At 40.1% G+C, this 12,238-nt stretch overlaps 2 long non-coding RNA genes across 2 annotated transcripts; both read left to right on the forward strand.

Annotated features, from left to right (window-relative positions):
• Positions 1-381: 381 nt before the first annotated feature.
• Positions 382-10,099, forward strand: LOC117951034. The gene is made up of 3 exons (XR_004658035.1): positions 382-601; positions 5,525-5,527; positions 10,089-10,099. It is a non-coding gene; the product is annotated as an uncharacterized LOC117951034 (long non-coding RNA).
• LOC117951050 lies at positions 7,200-7,720 on the forward strand. Its single transcript, XR_004658040.1, has 3 exons — positions 7,200-7,263; positions 7,436-7,524; positions 7,617-7,720. It is a non-coding gene; the product is annotated as an uncharacterized LOC117951050 (long non-coding RNA).
• Positions 10,100-12,238: the final 2,139 nt, after the last annotated feature.

Genomic DNA, 12,238 nt, shown 5'->3' on the forward strand with positions numbered 1-12,238 from the left:
AATAGTCACTACTTAACAACCTTAACACAGTTGTTAAACTCCCTAACAAGTCATGACTGCTCCCCCAAACCAATTATCTCACAAGTTGGCACCATCAAAGTCAGTGCTACTGTCATTGGAACAGCTCTGTTAATGACACTATTACAGAATAGTGTTCAGCCTCTAACTAGATAACAGGAGCAAGCACAGAGACAAAGGGGCCTTAAGGCTAACTAGAATGTGTCAGGTTATACTGCCTCTCGTTTGCTTAAAGGAAGTAGTTCAATTTGATGTCTTATGTGATTATTATAGCTCAATAGTGAGATAGTTATCCAAAGAGGAAAGGCACACGATGCTGATGATGAAAATGCCAATGGTTTGATGATGTGCACCCACGCAATGTGTCAGAACCTCTCAAAAAACACGTTTACTCTCTACTTCTGTGTTCAGAGAGTGAATGCATTATTTGAAAAAGAAATTCCTCTAAAACATGCAGCTCTATTTTGACCCAGACTGTTTTTGTTTTTTTTAACAATGGCCCTTTAAGGAAATCAATTTTTAATTCCAACTTGGGTTTCATTTTCATAGCTTTGGTTGTAGGTTTAATGTGTTATAATACTGTGTGAAGTGAAAGATGAGTTCTTGGAGCACAACAATATTGCTGAAAATAGGTCAGACGTTGAAACAAAGAAACATACAGGTTGTAAAATAACCCCTGGCTAGGAAAACTTATTTGGAACAAAAAAATGTAGGCGAACAGTAAAATGATAATCCAGGCTGTCCATTGTAGTCATCAATCATAGTATAACTGACTTCCTGGTTTACCTTTAACCTACCCTGATTTCAGTGTGCACATTAACTGTTTTCCTTTGCAATGATTAATAGCGACACTAGCAGCTTTCAGTTTTACCTGTTAATGAAACTTCAGATTTTCTGTCTGCTTCTATTTGTGGCCCCGTTGGATCCCTTTTTAACATTGCAGGTTCTCAGTAATTGTTTAGACAGTATGTGAATCCTTTATTATAAGTTTGACAACTACTAGTTTGTGCTTGAATGAATGTTTAATATAGTCATATAATGTCTGTATGAAATAACTTAACTTGAAGCCTGTTTTCCAGCAAAATCTTGAGGCTTTGGGTTGTCATCCATCCTAACTGTTTTACTGCTCTGGGGGGGATCCCTAAGTGTTCCCAGGTCTGCTGACAGATATAATCCAGGGTTTCAGGTTTTCTTGTGGCTTAAAAATGATTTTCTTCTCCAGTATAAATCACTGCTTTTCCTTGGAAGCTGTGAGTTCTCACTATAACTAAAATGTAAAAGGCAAAATGTAGGATACTAATCGGAGAATGATGTATATTTCTGTCCTGTCTATTCTTTAATATATATCATTGACATGTTAATACTTTTGTAATAAAATAATAAAAAATATATATTATACAATATTTCTTAATGAGTTTTGGCCAGCTTCTTTCTGTGCTGATTGAAGGTAGTTACAACACATGACGTAATTTTTGTGAGAAATGTCATCTTGTTGTTTTAGTGGTTAAAGGGATTTTTCATCTTTTGAAAGATGACTATATATGTTTAAATACTTATGTAGAAGAAATTTTAAATTGTTATAGAAATTGGTGCCGTCTAGGCTGAGAAAAGCCATACAATTTTTTTTTGGCTCTTGTGGATGACAGACACCCAATCCCAGAATGCACTTGCTTTGCTGCTCTACAAGTCCACTACCAAGTCACGCCTACTGTTTACAGACGTAAGACCCTATTTCAACGATCTAAGCGCACTGCTTGAAGCGCATGGCGCAGGTACGTTTAGGGTGTGTCCGCATGGTTAAAAAAGGTTGTACTTATTGTCTTCATTAATTTATAGGTGTGTTTTGGGCGTAACATGCAATGAACCAATCAGTCATCTCCCATTCCCTTTAAAAGCCATGCGCGTTTGAACCTTGGCGCATTGCTGTTATGATGGCGCATATGCACCATACTATTGATTTTTTTCAATCTTTTGCATTTGTGTGTGCTTCTGTGCTTCCCTCCGTGTGTAACAAACATAGTGTGCGCGTACTGTGCACGAGCCTAGGCATATTTGACTAATGCACTGTTAAAATTTAATGAAATGCTACGCTATTGACTGTTTTTTTCTGCTGCTGCAAGACAGCAATACACCATGATTTCACCTGAACACACCTCCCTGTAAGACCAGCCACCCATGGCTGCAAAGATGACCGCAGGTGCATTTGCTATTTAAACAATGTGGGCGCTGGACGGGAAATTAACAACTGCGTCGGTCTTAAAATAGCAAAGACACTTGTGTTGGGCTTTGCGCTGCACTGTGAGGGTTGCAAGATAGGTCCTATAGACAAACAAACTCAAGTGTGTTATATTGTCATTTCATTCATATACACAAAATCTTTCAATGTGGATCAAGTGGCGTTATACATTTACAATATATAAAAATTACATCATAAAGAAAAGACATACAAAACAGGCTACATTTAGTGCACACACATTATAGGCTCCGTAAAGTTCAGCTAACGAATTGGTAGCAATAGCGTTTAGTGGGCTGTAAACAACGAGCATAAACACAGCTGTGAATTTGCGTGGATTGTAGAATGGTCGGCATTCTAGTCACAGACAGTCCCAAACTCCACCAGCAGTCAGTAGTAGTGGGATTAAAGCAGCCCATTTCTGCACCAGTCCGTGTCTGTGTTAACACAGCCCACATTCACGAGTCTTACCCGACAGAGCAGCATCTGCTCGGAAGGCTAGCAGGCCTGGTAGCTGGATAATCCGGTACACTGTTGTTTAGCCATCTTTCCACAAAAACACAGCAGTCTCTGCACTCACTATGTTGTCTAATGATCGGACACTTGCAAACAGGATGGATCGGAGTTCCGGCCTAACTGGAACTCCTGCCCTCATCAATGTCCCTTTACCCGGCCAGCGGCATTGGGTGACACTGCAGGCTGAGGTGCTGGTCTCCGTAGCAGGTGAAGCTTGCATAGTGTGTTGAGTGTTCCGACTGTAATTAATTTTCCTGCATATTCTCTGATCTGTACCTATGTGTCCCGGTGGTACACACGTGTGGTAGTTTGAATAAACATAATAGTTGTGAATGTTTTGCTGTTGAAAAGCAAGACCCGTAGCTTAGCTCCAAGATGGCTGACAATCGACTCGCTTTGGGTAAAGAGTCCAACACCCTATGGGCGTGTTGAAAACATGCAAAGCTGGCTTGTAATCAACAGCTTCTGGGCAAAAAAATCCTCTGGTGATGCAAAAATTGTCGTTTAGCATCATCACAGGCATTTTTGGGGCTTTTTCCAAACCCACAAACAGATAAATCTTGTCTCAGGCGGACATGAGGGAGAGAATTACGGTCAGTCAAAAATACTACCGGTTTTCTACTGATACAAAGATAATGTTAATTGTTGAAGTTTCCCTTTAATGCTACATGATCCCGAACACCTCTCACTGCCAGGCTGTGCTCTCACCTCGACACCTTGGATCTGTGATCTCACTCTTTGGTCTTGAGTCATGACTGTAGTGTAGGTAAGAGTTAGAAAAAGGATTGAGCGGTAAATTGAGATGTTTGCCAAATTACATTGCAGATCTGTCCTCAAAGCCAAAGTACAGCTAGTCTCCCTCACTGGCAGGCAGTCTCACTGGTGAATAGGACCGACCGAATACTGTGGTTCTTCACTTGGACTGGCTGCTTCCTACTCATTTTATGTTTAATGTTGGTTTTTCAGTGCTTTGTTTACCTCTCAAAGCAGATAGATATATTCATGTTTAACTTCAGTACCCATCAGTAAAGTATGCATCTTACTACAGCCACTAGCGTTCATAGCTTCAACTTGGGGTGTCATCTGAACTTTTTTGAAACAACATATTTCTTTGAAAGAAATTACAGTGGTTGTAGTAGATGAAGATTTAAATCATTTATATATTTATGAGTAAACACTGATTGTAGGTGTTGTTTTTGTTTTTTCTACACATTTGAACTTCCAGTGGCTGGAACTGGAATTTGTGAGGCCATATGTGTAAAGCAGTTTAAATCAATGGGTATGGCATGGTATGTAATCTTTACTATTTATCTTGGGTGTTAGCTTTACTTAGCTTCTGTCATGGAAGTTTTGTTCAGCCGGTGTGACAAATTCTGGATAAGACTTTTTTGAAACAAATAAAGATGGCTGAATGAATGAATGAACAAAGGTGTTTTTTGGTGTATTTATTATACTCTGTATAATGCAAGTTATAAGAGTGCAATGCAAAAACAGCTACACAGAGTACAGCCGTAGAGTGTGCAAACGCATGAGCAAAAAAAAAGAAGTGGGGAGGGAGCCTAATCATAATAAACAATTAATATCATGTCTTTCACATCCAGTGCCCCATGCATTTAAGTTCCCAATGGTAGTCAGGACAGCCCTGTATCTTCTAGACTCTCACACAGATACTAGACATTATCTGTGTGAGAGTCTGAGAGGCGGTTTCACGGGCCTCAACACATGTTTTGTTTAGACTTTAGGGCTCCCACCCTCAAATTCAAAATTAGAGAAAAACTACAGATGTGGTTTTTCTTCAGTGTAGGATAACATATATGAAGAGTGACGTTCATCAATCCATCTTTGACCGCTTATCCGGTATCGGGTCACGGGGGCAGCAGCTCCAGTAGGGGACCCCAAACTTCGTTTTCCCGAGGCACATCAACCAGCTCCGACTGGGGGATCCCGAGGCGTTCCCAGGCCAGGTTGGAGATATAATCACTCCACCTAGTCCTGGGTCTTCCCCGAGGCCTCCTCCCAGCTGGACGTGCCTGGAACACCTCCCTAGGGAGGCGCCCAGGAGGACTCCATGCCAGATGCCCAAACCACCTCAACTGGCTCCTTTTGCGATGGGGCAGCGGCTCTATTCCAAGCTCCTCTCGGATGACTGAGCTTCTCACCCTATCTCTAAAGGAGACGCCAGCCACCCTCCTGAGGAAACCCATTTCGGCCGCTTGTACCCTTGATCTCGTTCTTTGGTCACGACCCAGCCTTCATGACCATAGGTGAGGGTAGGAACAAAAATTGCCCGGTAGATCGAAAGCTTTGCCTTCTGGTTCAGCTTACTTTTTGTCACAACGGTGCGATAAACAGAATGTAATGCCGCACTAGCTACTCCGATTCTCCGACCAATCTCACACTCCATGGTCCCCTCACTCGCGAACAAGACCCCAAGGTATTCATATTTCTTCACTTGGGGGAAGGACTCACTCCCTACCTGAAGAAGGCGGGCTGAAGGTCACAGGCCGATGATGCCATCAGGACCACGTCATCTGCAAAAAGCAGCGATAAGATCGTGAGCCCACCAAACTACAACCCCTCCCCGCCCCGACTACGCCTCGATATCCTATCCATAAATATTATAAACAGGATTGGTGACAAAGCGCAGCCCTGGCGGAGGCCAACCCTCACCTGGAACGAGTCCAACTTACTGCCAAGAACCCGGTGAAGAGTGACGTAATATTGAAAAATAAGTGAATAATGAATACAAAAACAAAGACTGTAATGAGGATGTAAATGTAATTTTCCCATTACACTTCTAATACACAGGAGTGTCCCTTTTTGCCACTAACTATAACGTGAGGCTTGGCCTATATGTGTTGAAATGGCTCACAACCACTAAAGAACACAATCTTATATAGAGTGAGTAGTTACTTGTGTATGAAAATGGCTCTGACTGAAGAATGGCTTTTTACCTTGGTAAACCAATTAACTCAAACACAAAGGCTGAAAAATCTAAGCATAGAATGATACGTGTGAATTGTTGAAATGTTTTTCAAGAAGATTGAAGTCAAACCACATAAAACATAATTTGATGTTTGATTTCTGATAAGTGATAAAAGTGCAACTATTCTTTGTAGAAACTGCCTTTGGCATGTTTTAGTGCTGGTTATTAGTTGAGAAACTTGGACAGTAACAGGACAGGGTTCACTTTGCACACAGAGAGGGAGAAAATGAGGGTGCATGGTTTAATGAACTCCTGCATATTATGAAAGGTGAAGACATGTTTTTTATCATCATTGGTGTAGTTTCTCAGTGTTGGAGTGAGTCCAATTACAACACAATCTAGTGTCTTCAAAATTATTCAGTGGTAAAGCCTCAGATAGTATGAACGGTTGTCTTTGGAGAAGGCCTATTTGATCTCTCATACTGAAGAAGGGCTCCTGGGACCTTCTAAGGAGAATAGTGCTGAGCGCTGCTTAAATGTATACTGAGATTAATTTCATATTCCCATCGAGGGTTCTGTTTCAGTCAAAATTATTACTGTGACCTTGACAACAGACAACGTTTAGCCTCAACTTAGAAGGGAGCTTTAATCATCACAGTGCAGACACAGACAGGGCTTTGTATCATTCTCAAAGTTGTTCGTGGTAAGCCAGTGTTTACAGAAGCTTGACTCTGCACACAAGGCATGCCTTTCAGTGAGTCAAGAACGTGTGGTTGTGAAATACCGTATGAGTGATTACCTGACAGGCTTTTTGTATTTTTGAATATCTAAAATGGTATGAAGGGAAACGTTTTAAAATTAACTGAATTTTTTTCTATAAAGTTTTCCTTCGGCTTACGGTAGATTTTCCAATTACACATTCACAAAATGATGTGTTAAGTTAATGGTTCAGTTTTGCTTTGTTTTCTGTTAGGGCTGTAACGACATGGGATATAAAACCGAAATCGCAACACTCAGCTCCACGGACCTGTGTTGCGGGGTGAGAAGGAAGAATCGCGATACACCCCTTCCAATTCCCAGAGTTATCTTTCCCATCCAGATCCAATACTACGGCATCTTTAAATTACTATTAGTATTAGTACTTTGGGTGCCTTATCCACGTTTTGGCTGGTAAATCTAGCTGACTGTTTTGGCTGCGGTCACCAGTAACGCTAGCGGAGGTGTAACGTTACGAATGGCCTCTGTTCTGACTCTGGTGCCTGGGTCTGTTTCCCGACGGTCCAGCAAACTGCCGTTAGCGTCCTTAGCTTCGGAGTTAGCTAAGTGCTGACCGGGCTGGCTGCAAGCTGGCTCCCCAGAAACTGTGACCGCATAGGGCGCTGTTGCACGGTAGACAATGCAGGGCAAAGAGTAGTGTCTACGCAAACGGCGTAAACATTAATACATTTAATTCATGGGTTCAAGCTGTTTAAGTGATTCTGTCAATGCTCCTGGTCTTTTGTAGCATGATCCCACCCAGCACAATCGAATTATGGGTGCTGTCCATGAGCCTGGCCACTGGATATTAACTGTAAGTACTTGGTCTTGTGCATGCACACACACAAAAAAACACACATGGTCCAAATGGGGTCGCCTCAGAATTGCACAAGAATTACAGGGGAAACCCAGCATTCTTTTCACATCTTCATTCAGACCAAATATGTTAAGACAATGCAATCATATGTGACTTTCTGATTCTTTAGTTGATATTACCCTAGGAAAGACGCAGTATTGTGGTGGACCCCCTAGGCAGTGATTAACGCAAGGTCAAACTATGTTTGCAGTCTACAAGGTAACTCAAAAAAAACGTTGTAAAAAAGTCCCCCTTAAAAACATAAATTTGAGAAGGTATTCTGAAATGTCAAGGTGTTGGTGTACCAACAGGGCATTCATCCGGAAGAAGGTGCAATGTGTCGAGGTGGACAGCCGGCACTGTTCCATACACCCTGCAGGGGGACGACGACTCCAGCGGTGCCTTTGTCCTGAAAGAAAGTTTGTTGTTTCTGTGTAGGCTGTGTGGTTGAACGAATGACCAGTTGACCAAACAGCTAATTAAGTTTTTTTTCACATTACTATGCTGACAAGATACTGAAAGATAATAATAATAAAAGTAATTTATCTAATCTTCTCCAACACGAGAGCAGCAGGGGCTCGCTACAGAAAGGAGGTGGCCATGACATTTTTAAAGAAGTCTGGTAATGTAGCTTATATTCTGGTCTATAATCATGATGCATGCATTCCTACAAATATTGACAAATGTTATTGTAATCGTATTAAATTGACACAATTGTCTTGAGTCTCATTGTCACTGATGACCAGATGACCTTCGTGAACTGTGCCACCGTTGTGGAGAACACAACTCTTTCTCTGAAGATGGGGAGATAACCAAATGGGTAAAGGATTCCATCATGATACTTTAATTATAGTGTCTATTTTACTGTGTATTTAAAATATTTATTCTCAAATGGTTGCTATGTTATCTTCACCTTTGTTGTTACAGGTCCAATGTGACACACGGGGCCGGTGGTTCCACATGACATGTGTTAAACACATGAACCAGGGAAGCAGCAACACCTTCTGTTGTGCAACATGTACAACTGTGTAAATTAAATGTAGTTTTAGCTTGAAGTGGTTTGATGTGTATATGGCTCCATTTTGCAGATTTACAGTAGAGTAACATAATTTGACAGTTGGCCTATCAAAATATGTGACCTGCCCTGCTGAAGTACTGGCTCTGTGGTGACTATAAATAAAATATGACTCCAGAGTAATGACAAGGGATGAAATAACCACCATAAAAATATTTAGAAGTTTGACTCCTTTATTAAGCAGTTATAGTGGTATTCAGACGTTCTGACAGCTGCTACTTGGCATATATGGTGACCTCTGAAGTACTGGCTCAGTGATGACTCAAAATAAAAAAATATGTGTCCAGATTAGTGTGAAGGGAGGAAATAACCACCCCTAAAACTATTTAGAAGTTTGACTCCATTGTTTATTGTTTCAGAAAAAATGTACCTTAACATATTTTATTTACTTTTAGATAAAAATATGTCACTAGAATTTTTTCTCGTCAGGAAAAAATAACAAAATCATACAGCTTGCACCCGTGAACGTAGTGTATTTATGTGTACGCCGTTTGGGTAGACACTCTTCTTCACCCTGCATTGTCTACCACGCACGGGCAGACAATGTGCAACTGCTCCCTCTGCGGCCAAAGGACCTGATGGGTCACAGCTTTCAGTGGAACAGCGGGGCTATTGTCTCTCATCCGGACTGAAGCCTTGCAGCGCCGGGAGTCTGAGACAGAGTACACGGGCGTGCTAGCTGCCTAAATTACCATTAGATTAGTCATATATGCATAGAGTTAACGTTGCTGATGAATTTGTGGGTTAGCCCAATGTTGTTAACCGTGGTCTAAATAATCATAATAAAAATAACAGTGTGTTGAATGATGTCCAAATCTTTTGTTACCCACCAATAATTAGTTTAGCTATAGCTACATGTCAAACAGCACCTTTACTGTAGTCACAAACATAGGCAGTTAAAGTACCAAAGCACTTTTCCTCTTCATTCCCCTTACAGGTTGGGAGAGGAATTGTCCATTACTGTTACCATGACCATTGTTCCTGTGCCTCATTCCAACAAGTTAATGAACCACTGTAACAATTTTGGAGACATTATTTTAAGAATACTACAAAAGAATCAGTGGTGTTTGATTATTCAACATTGAAATCAATCAACATCAACAAGTAAGCTATCTGTTGAATAACTGTGTTGCAAAGTGGGATGTAATCAATGACAAAACAATAAAGTGGCAGAAAAAATGTTGTTTACTGAGAACCCCCCCAAAAAAAGAATCGAGGTTTGTATCGAATCGTGGGTCAAATATCGCGATACAAACCGAACCCTGGGTTTGGTGTTTTGTTACAACGCTACTTTCTTTATTTCCACATCTTTCTATAGGACATGTGCATCATGAAAGGGCAGGTTACTTGCTGAAGTATTGCTCTATTTTAGAAAATTCCAATCTGGTGTTCAGCTTACTTACAGGTCTGAGGACTCCCTAGCATTGTGTGAACTTTTGGTTAAATCCCTCCTACACAAGCCACACATCACGCATTAGACAAAAACAACTGCTGTTACAAACTGAAGTGGGAACAGTAGTACTGATGCCAACAGGTGGAGCTCAGGTCAAGTGCTGCTGCCGACCTTCTCGGTGTAAAAATACAGAGATGTTCTGGATAATCACAGGTGTGTTTTTCGCAGCTAGGATCCAAGAGTAAGGTTAAGAACCTGCTTTATTCATTTATTTCATTTTTTATTTTCAGACAGAAAGAGAACAGCGTCAACGAGCACCAAACCGAGCCACCCTGATGCCCCCTAGGCACTTTTTCGGTACACTTCTTGATGCATGTTTTCAGACATTAGTGGCAAACTGAAGGCACAATGGGACACACACACACACACACACACACACACACACACACACACACACACACACACACACACACACACACACACACACAGTGTTTTTTCCCACTGTCTACCTACCCACTGCTGATCAGACAGGCGTACAGCACAGGTTAGAAAATAAATCCTCTCATCCATTCTCTCTGTGGCTTTCCTCTTCAGTCATCTTCTTTTTTATTACTTTTCTCATGCTTACTAATTCACTCTCTCAATAATCATTTTCAATCTTTCCTTTTCGCAAACATGCATCTTCAGCCCATAAATGGCGGTTGCATGAAAAAATCTAATATAAATTATAAAATGTATACGCCTCATATAGTATATCAGTTTGATTAATATCAGCTGCTACAGTATCAGTCACAGATGTCTGCCAATTCGACCTGAAATCTAAATTTGGCAGCCTTGCTGGGATGTGTGCCATGAGTGCCAGGTTTATTCTCCGTGAGCTGGGAACTGGGATCAGGTTTGAGGATAAGTGACCAAAAATAAGCTTGAAATGTGTGCAAGAGTTATGAAAATGTAATTTGATGTGCTGCTGTGGTGTCAAGTGAACCTGCCGTCTGTTAGGAGCAAAGAAACACCAGCAGAATTAAAAAACATGGACTTTTTTTTTTATTAGTATTAGGGCTGCATGATTATGGCCTAAATGATATTTATGATTGTTTTGATCAATATTGAGATCACGATCAATTATTACAATGTTTTGTTGATTTTTAACCGGAACAAATTTTTCTTGTCACACAGGCTATTTATAACTGCTTTCACATCCATATTGTGCTACATTCCTCTTATGTTGAAGTTGTATGTATGTAGCAACAACTGTTTATATCTGCATCTTGCATTACATACCTTGATTGGAATATCAATTTGCACTGCCAACTGTTTAATTACAGTACTAACTGTTTACATATGCATTTGCAATACCGTGCTTTAACTGTAATATGCATTTACTTTCCACTGCACTTTAATTCGGAAAGCTTCTGTCCTAACTTAATTGGTACTTCCATTGTTATACTGCTCATTTTAGCCTAACTTACTACATATATATATATATATATATATATATATATATATATATATATATATATATATATATATATATATATATATATATATATATATATATATATATATATATATATCTGTAAAGATTCTGTCTATAGTAATACCCATCTGCATATATATTCATAGTACATATTCACTTGTAAACTCTGTTATTGTAACAACCATCTGTATATTATGTTCATTGTACATATCAAGCTGTTAATTTTTTTCACAAAACTGGTTATCTATATATTATATACATAGGACAATTCTATCCGTAAAATTCAGTTTATAATAGTATTAATTCGTTTATTCATATTTATTCAGTACATATCCATGTCCTGCACTTGTGGAACCATTGTATATCCTGCACTAACTGCTATTGCACTTCTGGTTAGACTTTAACTGCATTTCGTTGCCTTGTACCTGTACCTGTGTAGTGACAAAAAAGTTGAATCTAATCTAATCTAATGTTGAACATACATACAGCTGCAACACATGTAAATGAAAATTAGGTGTCTGAAATAATAGCAAAGGGTTATTTTTTTTATTTATTTAGTATCTCTGAGAAAGCTCCTTCACTTGTTTTCAACAATAACTGTTTAAAAGAGTTAGGGAGAGTCTAGAGCCCTGTGAGCCAACAGACACAAACTAGCACTGGTCACTGCTGTTGTCTGAAAAACAGCATAGGCGGGACGAAATGTTGCGTTTACTGGTAAACTGGTAAACCTTGTGACCAAAGTTCGACCGACTGCTATCTGTTGTTGAGTTTTCCTCACGTTACTCTCTTCTCTGTGTCTGTCTACATCTAGAAACTAAGCTGCGCGGTGCAGGGAACAACTCTGACTGGCACATGATCAGACAGTGGTTTAAGGAGCGGTAGATTGTTTGTTTTTTTTAAACCCGGAGCGTTCTATGAAGTGACTCATTTAACAATTCGCTTGATCAAGCAAATTTGATCGTGGGTAGCCAAAAATGTGATCGTGATA

This window comes from Etheostoma cragini, chromosome 1 (genome assembly GCF_013103735.1).
Source record: "Etheostoma cragini isolate CJK2018 chromosome 1, CSU_Ecrag_1.0, whole genome shotgun sequence".
Classification (NCBI taxonomy): domain Eukaryota; kingdom Metazoa; phylum Chordata; class Actinopteri; order Perciformes; family Percidae; genus Etheostoma; species Etheostoma cragini.